Source organism: Pongo abelii, chromosome 13 (assembly GCF_028885655.2).
Source record: "Pongo abelii isolate AG06213 chromosome 13, NHGRI_mPonAbe1-v2.0_pri, whole genome shotgun sequence".
NCBI lineage: Eukaryota > Metazoa > Chordata > Mammalia > Primates > Hominidae > Pongo > Pongo abelii.
This window is the reverse complement of record NC_071998.2, coordinates 89,183,307-89,194,453: the sequence shown is the minus strand read 5'-3', so window position 1 is coordinate 89,194,453 and position 11,147 is coordinate 89,183,307. Positions and strand designations below refer to the sequence as shown.

Below are 11,147 nucleotides of genomic sequence, written 5' to 3'. Positions count from 1 at the left end.
AATCTCATAGAACAGGTTTCCTGAACACAATGCAATTGAGTTAGAAATCAATAACAAAAGATAAATCTTAAATTCCCATTCATTTGGAAACTTAAAAACATATTTCTAAATAATTTATAGGCCATAAACAAAATCAAAATGGAAATTTAAAAATCCTTGGAACTGATAAAATGAAATATATCACAAAACTTACGAGATGTAGGGTAAGTGGGGCTTCAAGGGAAATCTATAGCACTAATGCTTATATTAGAAAAGAAGAAAGGCTAAAAATTAATGACTTAAACATTCCATCTGAGAAGTTAGAGCCAGGTACAGTGGCTCACACCTGTTATCCCAGCACTTTGGAAGGCCAAGGCCAATGCCAGAGGATTACTTGAGCCCAAGAGTTTGAGACCAGCCTGGGCAACATGGTGAAACCCCATCTATACAAAAAATACAAAAATTAGCTGGGCATGGAGGCATTTGCCTGTGGTCCCAGCTACTCTGGAGGCTGAAGTGAGATCACCTGAGCCCAGGGAGGTTGTGAGCCATGATTGCAACACTGTACTCCAGCCTGGGCAACAGAGTGAGACCCTGTCTCAAAAAAAAAAAAAAAAAAGTCAAACAAAGAGTAGCGGAATAAACCCAAAGAAAGTTTGAGGATGGAGATAATAAAAAGCAGAAATCAATGAAAGAGAATATAAGCATACATTAGAGAAGATCAAAAGGGCCAACAGTTTGTTTTTAGAAAAGGGTGATAGGCCCCTGCAGAGACTGGCCAACAATAAAAGAGAAAGGGTACAAAAAGCATCAGGAATGAGAAAAACAATATCACAGCAGAGCTTTGAAATCTAATAAGAACTAATACAGGCAACTGTATGCCAATAAATTTGAGGACATTAACAATATGGGCAAACTCCTTAAAAAATATAACTTGTCAATACTGATTCATGTAGAAATAGAAAGCCTGAATAGTCCTTTAAAGGAATAGTACTTTAAGTACTTTAAAAATTGAACAATAGGCCAGGCGTGGTGGCTCATGCCTTTAATCCCAGCACATTGGGAGGCTGAGGTGGGTGGATCATGAGGTCAGGAGTTCGAGACCAGCCTAACCAACATGGTGAAACCCCATCTCTACTAAAAATACAAAAATTAGCCAGGCACAGTGGTGGGCACCTGTAATCCCAGCTACTCGGGAGGCTGAGGCAGGAGAATCACTTGAATGCAGGAGGCAGAGGTTGCAGTGAACTGAGATCATGCCACTGCACTCTAGCCTGGGTGACAGAGCCAGACTCCATTTCAAAAAAAAAAAAAATATTGAGCAATAAATATTTCCCTTAAAGAAAATAGCAAAAGGAAAGGCAAGCTGTAGAGTGGAAAAGGATATAATAAACATGACAAAAGACTCATTTCTTGAATGTATAAAAGGTACCGAAAAATCCACAAAACACTTAACCAACACTTCATAGCAAAGAAAATCCAAATGGCTAATAAGCATTTGAAAAACTACTCAACCTCATTAGTAAACCAGTGCAATACCACTACACATTAGATTGTCAAAAATGTCTAACACTAGTAAATGACAGCAAGTATACAGAGTTGTGTAAACTATCAGACACTTCTGATGGGAGTGTAAACTGGCACACCTGTTTTGGAAAGAAGAAAATGCATACACCTGTGACCCAGAAATACCACCCATAGGTTTATACCACGCAGTGTGCACCACTGGTGCTCTGTGCACCAGAACAGAAGCATGAGAATGTGCATAGTAGCATTGTTCGTATTATTGCAAAACTAGGAAAACCTGTATGTCCAAGAATTTCATAAATAAATTATGGCATATCCATACTAGTGAATATACAAAACCATGAAAAGGAATAAAGTGTAGTTATATACAACAACATGGTTGAGTCAAAAAGATAAAGTTGAGTGAAATAAGCCAAAAAAACTTTAAACTATATCATTTAATTAACCTTAAATTAAAAACAGCCTACACTAAACCATACTTCAACAGTTGCATAATTACATAGTAAAATTTTAAAGAAAAACAAAGAAGAGACTACCATGAAAAACAGAATAGCAGTTACCCCTGGGGGATGGAGAGGGTTACGAATGGAAAGCATCTCATGGGAGACCTCCTATGTGCTAGTAATGGTTCGTGTCTTGGCCTGGGAGGGTAGCAATTATGGGTAATTTATTTTCCAGTAATTTGTTTAGCTGATAATTTTCATTCTTTACACTTTTTGCGTGTTTCTTACATTTTACATATATATATATATATGTAAAATATATATATACACAAACACGTAAGAAAGACTCCAGGCCTAGGTGGTTTTACAGGCAAATCCTACAAAACTTTCAAGGAACAGATTCTAATCTTTTACAAACATTTCCACGAATAAAAAAGATGAACAACTTCTTTCCTCATTCTGTGAGGCCACTGCAACCTTGATACCAAAACTAGACAAGGAGGACAGAATAAGAAAGAAAAAAATATTGATCAATCTCACTCATGAAGATGGATGCCAAATTACTAGCAAATTACAGTAAATAACAAAAGATACATTCTGACCAAGTTGGATTTATTCCAGAAACTAAAGGTGATTTAATATTAGTAAATCTATAAAGGTAAATCATATTAGCAAGTGAAAGAGGAAAAACCATATGATCATGTTCATAGATGGAGAAAAAGTGTTTGATAAAGCCTAATACCCAGCCATGAGAAAAACTCAGCAGCAACAAAAAGAAAATCAGCAAATGAAGGATAAGAGAGAATTTCACTGACCTATAGCAAACAGCATTTTAAAACCTTTTTATCTTGAAGCAATTTCAAGCCTACAGAAGATTTGCAAATAAAATTGAACTGATTCCTGATTAACCTTCACCTGGTTTACCGGTTTTAACATTTTGCCTGTGTGTGTGTGTGTGTGTGTGTGTGTGTGTGTATGTTTGGAAACAGAGAAGTTACAGACACGTAGCCTGGGCAGTATAGCAAGACCCCATCTCTTAAAAAAATTACTTTTTAGTTAGCTAGGCACAGTGGTACACACTCGTCCCAGCTACACGAGAGGCTGAAGCAGGAGAATTGCTTGAGCCCAGGAATTTGAGGTTGCAGTAGCTATGAAAGCACCACTGCACTCCAGCCTGGGTGACAGAGTAAGACCCCATCTCTTAAAAAAAAAAAAAGTTATCGGCTGGATGCGCTGGCTCACGCCTGTAATCCCAGCACTTTGGCAGGCCCAGATGGGCAGATCACTTGAAGTCAGGAGTTCGACATCAGCCTGGCCAACATGGTGAAACCCCGTCTCTACTAAAAATACAAACAATTAGCCAGGTATGGTAGCGGGTGCCTGTAATCCCAGCTACTCATAAATCTGAGGCAGGAGAATCACTTGAACCCAGGAGGCAGAGGTTGCAGTGAGCCGAGATTGTGCCACTGCACTCCAGCCTGGGTGACAGAGCAAAACTCCGTCTCAAAAAAACAAAAAAAGAGAAAAAGTTATAGAGATGACCTTTACCCCCAAATATTGTACTTCAGTCTGTATCTTCTAAGAATAAGAATATTCTCTTATATAACCACATCCTAGAAATTTAACATTGATACAATGCTAGTTATAATATACAACCCAAATTCAAATTACATTAGTTGTCCCAATAATGACCTTTATAATAGCTTTTTTTTCTGATTTAGAATCCAATTCAGGACCACGCATTAGTTGTCATCTCTTGGTCTTCCTTATTTCATGATATTAACATTTTTCAGGAGTAAAGGTCAGTTGTTCAGTAGAATGTTTCTAAATTTGATCTTACCAAATTGTTTCCTCATGATTAGAATCATTTATGTATTTTTGGCAAGAATATTGCATGAGTGGTGGTATATCACTTTTAGGTCATTACATCATGGGACACATGATGTCAGTTTGTCACATTATTCATGCTATTAACTTGACTTATTTGTTAAATAGTGCAAGTATCATTCATAAAGGGGAAATGTTAGAAGCATCTATAGGCCAGGCAGGGTGGCTCACACCTATGGGCCCAGCACTTTGAGAGGCCAAGGTGGGCGGATCTCTTGAGCCCAGGAGTTCGAGACCAGCAGCATAGCGAAACCCCATCTCTACAAAAAATGCAAAAATTAACCAGGTGTAGTGGAGCATGCCTGTAGTCCCAGCTACTCAGAAGGCTGAGGCAGGAGGCTGCCTTGAGCCCAGGAGTTCGGGGCTGCCATGAGCCATGAACGTGCCACTGCACTCCAGCCTAGGTGACAAAGCGACACCCTGTCTCAAAATAAATAAACAAAATAAAATAAAATCAGGAATAAGATAAAAGGTCATGGCCTGCACAGTAAGACTAGAAAAATGTAACTTGTCAATACTGATTCAAGTAGAAACAGAAAGCCTGAATAGTCCTCTTAACTACTAAACATTGAGCAATAAAAATTTCCCTTAAAGAAAAGACAAAAGAAAAACAGCAAAACAGGCCGGGTGCAGTGGCTCATGCCTGTAATCTCAGCACTTTGGGAGGCCAAGGTGGGTGGATCATCTGAGGTCAGGAGTTTGAGACCAGCCTGGCCAACATGATGAAACCCTGTCTCTACTAAAAATAAAAAAATTAGCCGGGCATGGTGGTGGCATGCCTGCAATCCCAGAGGCGGGAGAATTGCTTGAACCCAGGAGGCGGAGGTTGCAGTGAGCCGAGATCGCGCCATTGCACTCCAGCCTGGGTGACAGAGCAAAATTCCGTCTCAAAAAAAGAAAAATAGCAAAAGAAAAGTTGAAAGTGTTAGGATGGAAAAGGAAGAAATAAAACTGCTATTATTTACATATATAATTGTCTACATAGAACCCAAAAGAACATGTAGTCAAATTATTTAAAAAAAAAGAGTATTTAGAAGGTAGTGGATACAAGAATCAGAACACAAAAATGAATTGCATTTGTACATACTGGGAATATTTTGATGATATAATTAAACATTTGCAATAGAATAAAAGAAGATTGGATACCTAGGAATAAACAAGCAACGCTTAGAAGGAAAATGATAGAACATTGTTAAAAGACTAATAAAGATGATCTCAATAAATGGAAATATTTACTATATTCATGGATAGACACTTTTACTTCCTCCCTCAAATTCCCACAGCATTCTCTTTTTTTTAGGACATATTCCAAGCCTATTTTTTCCTTAGAACCATGCCCTGACTACTTTGAATTAGAGTCATTTGTGCTTTTCTGCTAGTACCTCCTAATATAGTTGGGTGCATAATTGTTGCTCATAAATTTTCATTGACTCCACAAATTATCTCATGGTTGTTCATCCAAATAAATACGGAGGGCATAAATGGCAAAGGGAAGGGCACAAGCAAAGGCATGGAGGTGCAACTGTATATAGAATGTTCAGGAAGCAATGCAGAGAGCAGCTGTCTGGCCAGAACAAATAATCTGTGAAGGAGAAGAAGGGGAGTACCCTAAGGAAGTGGACTGGGGCCAGCTGAGCAGAATCTTGAATGCTGGAGTGAGGCATGTGACCTGTATCCTAAAGAGAAAGAGAATGTTTCAAGCTAGGGAGGGACAAGTGCAAAATGGAATTTGTAGAAAGACATAAAAAGGTCAAAATGGGAAGGACCCCTATAGATGGCCCATTTTGCTACTTGTTTCTTCCAAGCTTTGCATGCTTGTAAAAGATTATGTCCACCAAACAAACTGCATTCTTAATTAATTCAATAATTAGTTGGTTTTTCCTTTTATTACTCAAACTCTCAGAACTGTCACTGTTTCTAACTTGCATGAACTGCTCAGTGTAAATGGGTACTAACAACTGATATAAAGAAAATAAATTGGTGTGATGTGATAGAGTGTGACGTGGGTTGGGAGAGGGGACCTAGTTTAGGCAGGATAGTCTGGGAAGGCATTCCTGGGAAGGTGACCTTTCAGCCAAGAGCCACTTGAGGCTCTAGAGGGAGAGTATGCTGGCAGAACAAATAGAACATGCAAAGGCCCCGAGTGGGAATGGGTTTGGTGTGTCTGTGCATTGTCAGTGCTGGCAGAACAAATAGAACATGCAAAGGCCCCGAGTGGGAATGGGTTTGGTGTGTCTGTGCATTGTCAGTGCTGGCAGAACAAATAGAACATGCAAAGGCCCCGAGTGGGAATGGGTTTGGTGTGTCTGTGCATTGTCAGTGCTGGCAGAACAAATAGAACATGCAAAGGTCCCGAGTGGGAATGGGCTTGGTGTGTCTGTGCATTGTCAGTGCTGGCAGAACAAATAGAACATGCAAAGGCCCCGAGTGGGAATGGGTTTGGTGTGTCTGTGCATTGTCAGTGCTGGCAGAACAAATAGAACATGCAAAGGCCCCGAGTGGGAATGGGTTTGGTGTGTCTGTGCATTGTCAGCACATGGACACATGTGCTGTGACCACAGAGTGGCGGGAGGAGGTGAGGTCAGATTGGGGAGTAGGGCCTGGACTGCGAAGGCATCATAAGCCCAGGCAGGAGCCTGGGCTGTATCCTGAGTCCAGTGGGAAGCCACTGGAGGGTTGAAACACTTGTCAGCCGGGTGCTGTGGCTAACACCTGCAATCTCAGCACTTTGGGAGGCCGAGGCAGGCAGATCATGAGGTCAGGAGTTTGAGACCAGCCTGGCCAACAGGGTGAAACCCTGTGTCTACTAAAAATACGAAAAATTAGTTGGGCGTGGTGGCAGCCACCTGTAATCCCAACTATTCAGGAGGCTGAGGCAGGAGAATTGCTTGAACCTAGGAGGTGGAGGTTGCAGTGAGTCAAGATCGCGCCACTGCACTCCATCCAGCACAGGCAACAGTGGGAGACTCTGTCTCAAAAAAAAAAGAAAAAGAAAGAAAGAAAAAAAGAAACTCACTTGTCCTGCACAGCCTGATCCTAGGTAAAATGTGTGATTCTCTTTGGGCTTTTTGAAATGTCATAAATAGCTCAAAGATACGTGTTAATCGCTATCATCACAGACTCCTAGGAATCCAGACCCAACAGGAGCTGTGATACAGTTTGGATGCTTGTCCCCTCCAATTTTCATGTGGAAATGTGATCCCCAGTGTTGGAGGTGGGGCCTGATGGGAGGTGTTTGGGTCATGGGGGGCAGCTCATAAATGGCTTGATGCCCTCCGTGTGATAATGAGTTCACCTGAGATCTGATTGTTGAAAAGAGTCTGGGACACCTCTCCGCGGCCTGCGGCACACCTGATCCCCTCTTCATTGTCTGCATGATTGGAAGCTCCCTGCAGTCCTTACCAGAAGCAGATGCTGGTGCCAGGCTTCTTTGCCGGCTGCAGAACTGTGAGCCAGACAAACCTCTTTTCTTTATAAATACCCAGCCTCACATATTCCTATATAGCAATGCAAAATGGACTAACACACCCAGGAGCCACTAATCAGAGCTCCTCACACTTTAGTGTTACAACACAGATTCTGATGTAGTGGGTCTGAAGTGGGGCCAGGGAATCTGCATCTCCAACAAGCTCCCAGAGATGCCCAGTTTAATTTGACTTTCAGATTAAATACAGGGTGCCCAGTTTAATTTGACTTTCAGATAAACAACAAATCGTTATTTTTGCTTTTTTCTTTTTAATTAAAAGTTTTATTTTGACATCATAGTAGATTCACAAGCAGTTATAAGAAATAGTACAGTGCAATTCTGTGTATCCTTTAGCCTGTTTCTTCCAGTGGTAACATCTTATAAGACTACAGTACACGGTACAGCATACTGTTGTGATATTGGCATCACTACAGTCAAGATACAGAACATTCCATCATCACAAAGATCTGTTCCCTCCACCCCCATTCCCTCCTTAACCCCAGACGACAATTAACCTGCTCTCCGTTTCTATATTTTTCCCGTTTTAGAAATGTTACATAAATGGAATCATACAATATGTAACCTTTTCAGCTTGGCTTTTTTACTCAGCGTAATTCTCTCGCAGTTCAGTTGGGTTTTTGCGTATATTGAGTATTGATCTTTTTTGTGTGTTTTTTTGTGTGTGTGTTTTTTTTTGAGACAAGCTCTGGCTCTTTCACCCAGGCTGGAATGCAGTGGCATGATCATATCTCACTGCAGCCCTGAAGCCTCCGCTTCCTGGACTCAAGCAATCCTCTTACGTCAGCCTCCTGAATAGCTGAGACTACAGGTGCATGCCATCACACCCAGCTAATTTTTGTATATTTTTTATGTAGAGGTGAGGTTTTGCTGTGTTGCCCAGGTTGGTCTTGAACCCCTGGGCTTAAGTGATCCACCCACCCCAGCCTCCTAAACTTCTGGAATTACAGGTATGAGCCACTGCACTTGGCCCCAATTGTGTGTTCCTTCTTTCTTTTTTTAATTTTTATTTATTTATTTATTTTTATTATTTTTTTTGAGACGGAGTCTCACTCTGTCGCCCAGGCTGGAATGCAATGGCATGATATCAGCTCACTGAAACCTCCACCTCCTGGGTTCAAGCAATTCTCCTGCCTCAGCCTCCCAAGTAACTGGGACTACAGGCACACACCACCACACCTAGCTAATTTTTATATTTTTAGTAGAGATGGGGTTTTGCTATGTTGGCCAGGCTGGTCTCAAACTCCTGACCTCAGTTAATGCCTGCCTCAGCCTCCCAAAGAGCTGGGATTACAGGCATGAACCACCTTGCCTGACCTCTTTTTTTTTTTTTTTTTAATAGAGACAAGGTCTCATGATGTTGCCCAGGCTGGTCTCAAACTCCTGAGCTCAAGTGATCCTCTTGCCTCGGCCTCCCAAAGTGTCAGGATTACAGGCGTGAGCCACCACTCCTGCCTCTGTTCTTTCTTACTGCTGAATAGTATTCTATGGTATGGATGCACTACAGTTTATATAACCATTCACTCACTGAAAGCCAGTGGGTTGTTTTGAGTTTGGGGCTATTACAAATTAAGCTGTTACAAACATTTGTGTACATATTTTTGGGTGAATACAAGTAAGTCTCCATTTCTGTGGCATAAAGGGCCAGGAGTGCGGTTGCTGAGTCATAAGGTAGTTGCATGTTTATCTTTAGAAGAAACTGTCAATTTATTTTTACAAATTTTTAGTGTAAGTAAAATATTGCATGGGACCTCCTTATGCTAAAATATTAGTTGTTTATCTGCAATTTGAATTTTACTGGGCATCCTGTATTTTACTTGCTAAATCTGACTCCCCTCTTCCCAGGTGATACCAATCTACTTGTTTGCCAATTGCATTTTCAATAGCAAGGCTCTAATCTAGCTCATGTTCATAGTTATGGAAAAATCTCAAGCACAAAAGTAGATAAAAATAATATGATGAACTTTCTTCAGCCCAGATTCTAGAATTATCAAGTTTTCCCTCTTGCTTCACTCATCCCTTTTCCCTGAAGTATTTTAAAGCAAATCCTAGACATTTTGTCATTTCAACCTCTGCCCCCCGCCCCCAGCCCCCTACCACATGTCAGTATGCAATTCTAAAACCAGGGACATTTTCTGACATAACCATAATGCCAAGATCACATTAATAATAACTCTTGTGTCACCTGATTCCTAATTCATGTTAATGGTCCCTGGTTGCCTCATACATGCCACTTTGCTTGTGGTTTGTTTGCCTCAAAGTCCAGATGGGGTCCACATCTTGCATTTGATTAATGTTTCTTTTTAATTTTTTCTTATTGTAAGTAGAGATGGGGTCTCGCTATGTTGCCCAGGCTGGTCTCAAACTCTTAGGCTCAAGGGATCCTCCTGCCTCAGCCTCCCAAAGTGCTGAGATAACAGGCATGAGCCACCACACCTGGCCAATATGTTTGTTATTAAGTAACCGCATCCATTACTACTGTGTGGGCACCATTCCATAGCACTTACTTGCACAGACAGGTCTTAGAGGCTCTTTATTATGTTGTAACCAAGGTTGGAGTGATTATGTTGATACATAATGAACATTAGCCCCATTTATAGGGGATCTTGCCCCATTGCACAGATGAGGTCACTGAGGCTCAGGAAGATGACTTCCCAGAGGACCCTGTGCAGTGTGTCCAGGACACGAATGGGAGGCCAGACCTGGGTGTGGCCTCAGGGCCTTGCTCTCACTTCACCGACATGCAGCTCCTGAGGTTTGGCGCTGATTTGCATCAGCTCCTACTCGTTACCAGGATTACATTCTGTGCCAGGCACAGAGAGGTATCAGTAGGTGAGTGATGTGAGAACGAGGAAGGGACAAGCTAGCTAATGATTTAATTAAGTACATAAATTGCATTGAGATTGGGAGATGTCTGGCCTTGCCACAGCGTCCAGGAAGTCCTTCTCAGAGGGGCCGGGCTGCCCCAGGCAGTTTCAGATGTCCCAAAGGGAGTGACACTGCAAGCAGGGTCCCTCCCTCTTGCCTGTTGTGACCCAGGGTGAGCTGGTTAGAGGGAGGCTGGAGGTGAGTTTCGCAACCTGCAGCCTTGGCAACCAGGGACTGTACTTGGAACAAAGGCAGCAGAGGAAGGCTGGGGAGAGGCCAGGACTGTGCTCCTGAGCCTGGGGCCCAGCCTGCCACAGAGTCACTCCAGGGAGGGGGTGAAGAAGGTGGACTTTGCTGTGAGGTGTGGAAGGTGGGGAGGAATGAAAGCAAGGGCAGGCAGAGCCCCTGGGGGTCAGCCCTGGAACCCTGCTGGGAGTAGACAGGCCAGAGGGGACATGGCCCTGAGGGCCTAATGGACACCGTGGCCTTCAGGTGCCTGGGAGAGTGGAGAGGGGCACTTCACTGCCATGCTCTTAAAGGCCAGCCTTAGCCAGCATGGTGGCTCACACCTGTAATCCTGGCACTTTGGGAGGCCAAGGCAGGAGATCACTTGAGGTCAGGCGTTCGAGACTAGCCTGGCCAACATAGCAAAACCCTGTCTCTACCAAAAATAAAAAATCAGCTGGGCGTGGTGACACATGCCTGTAGTTGCAGCTACCTGGGAGGCTGAGGCAGGAGAATCACTTGAACCTGGGTGACAGAGGTTGCAGTAAACCAAGATCGTACCATTGCACTCCAGCCTGGGCGAAAGAGCAATACTCTGTCTCAAAAAACAAACAAACAAAAAACCAAGGCCAGCCTGACCCTTCTCAAGCCGATGTGTGTCCACATCACTCCGCTGCTCAGATGCCTCCCAGGACTCCCTGCTGCCTGCAGATAAGGTTCTGCCTCTCTCATCA

At 42.6% G+C, this 11,147-nt stretch overlaps 1 protein-coding gene across 3 annotated transcripts in view; it reads left to right on the top strand.

Annotated features, from left to right (window-relative positions):
* The window catches only part of CORO2A (coronin 2A), a 69,151-nt gene that overhangs the window by 36,664 nt on the left and 21,340 nt on the right, over positions 1 to 11,147 (top strand). The window lies entirely within an intron of this gene.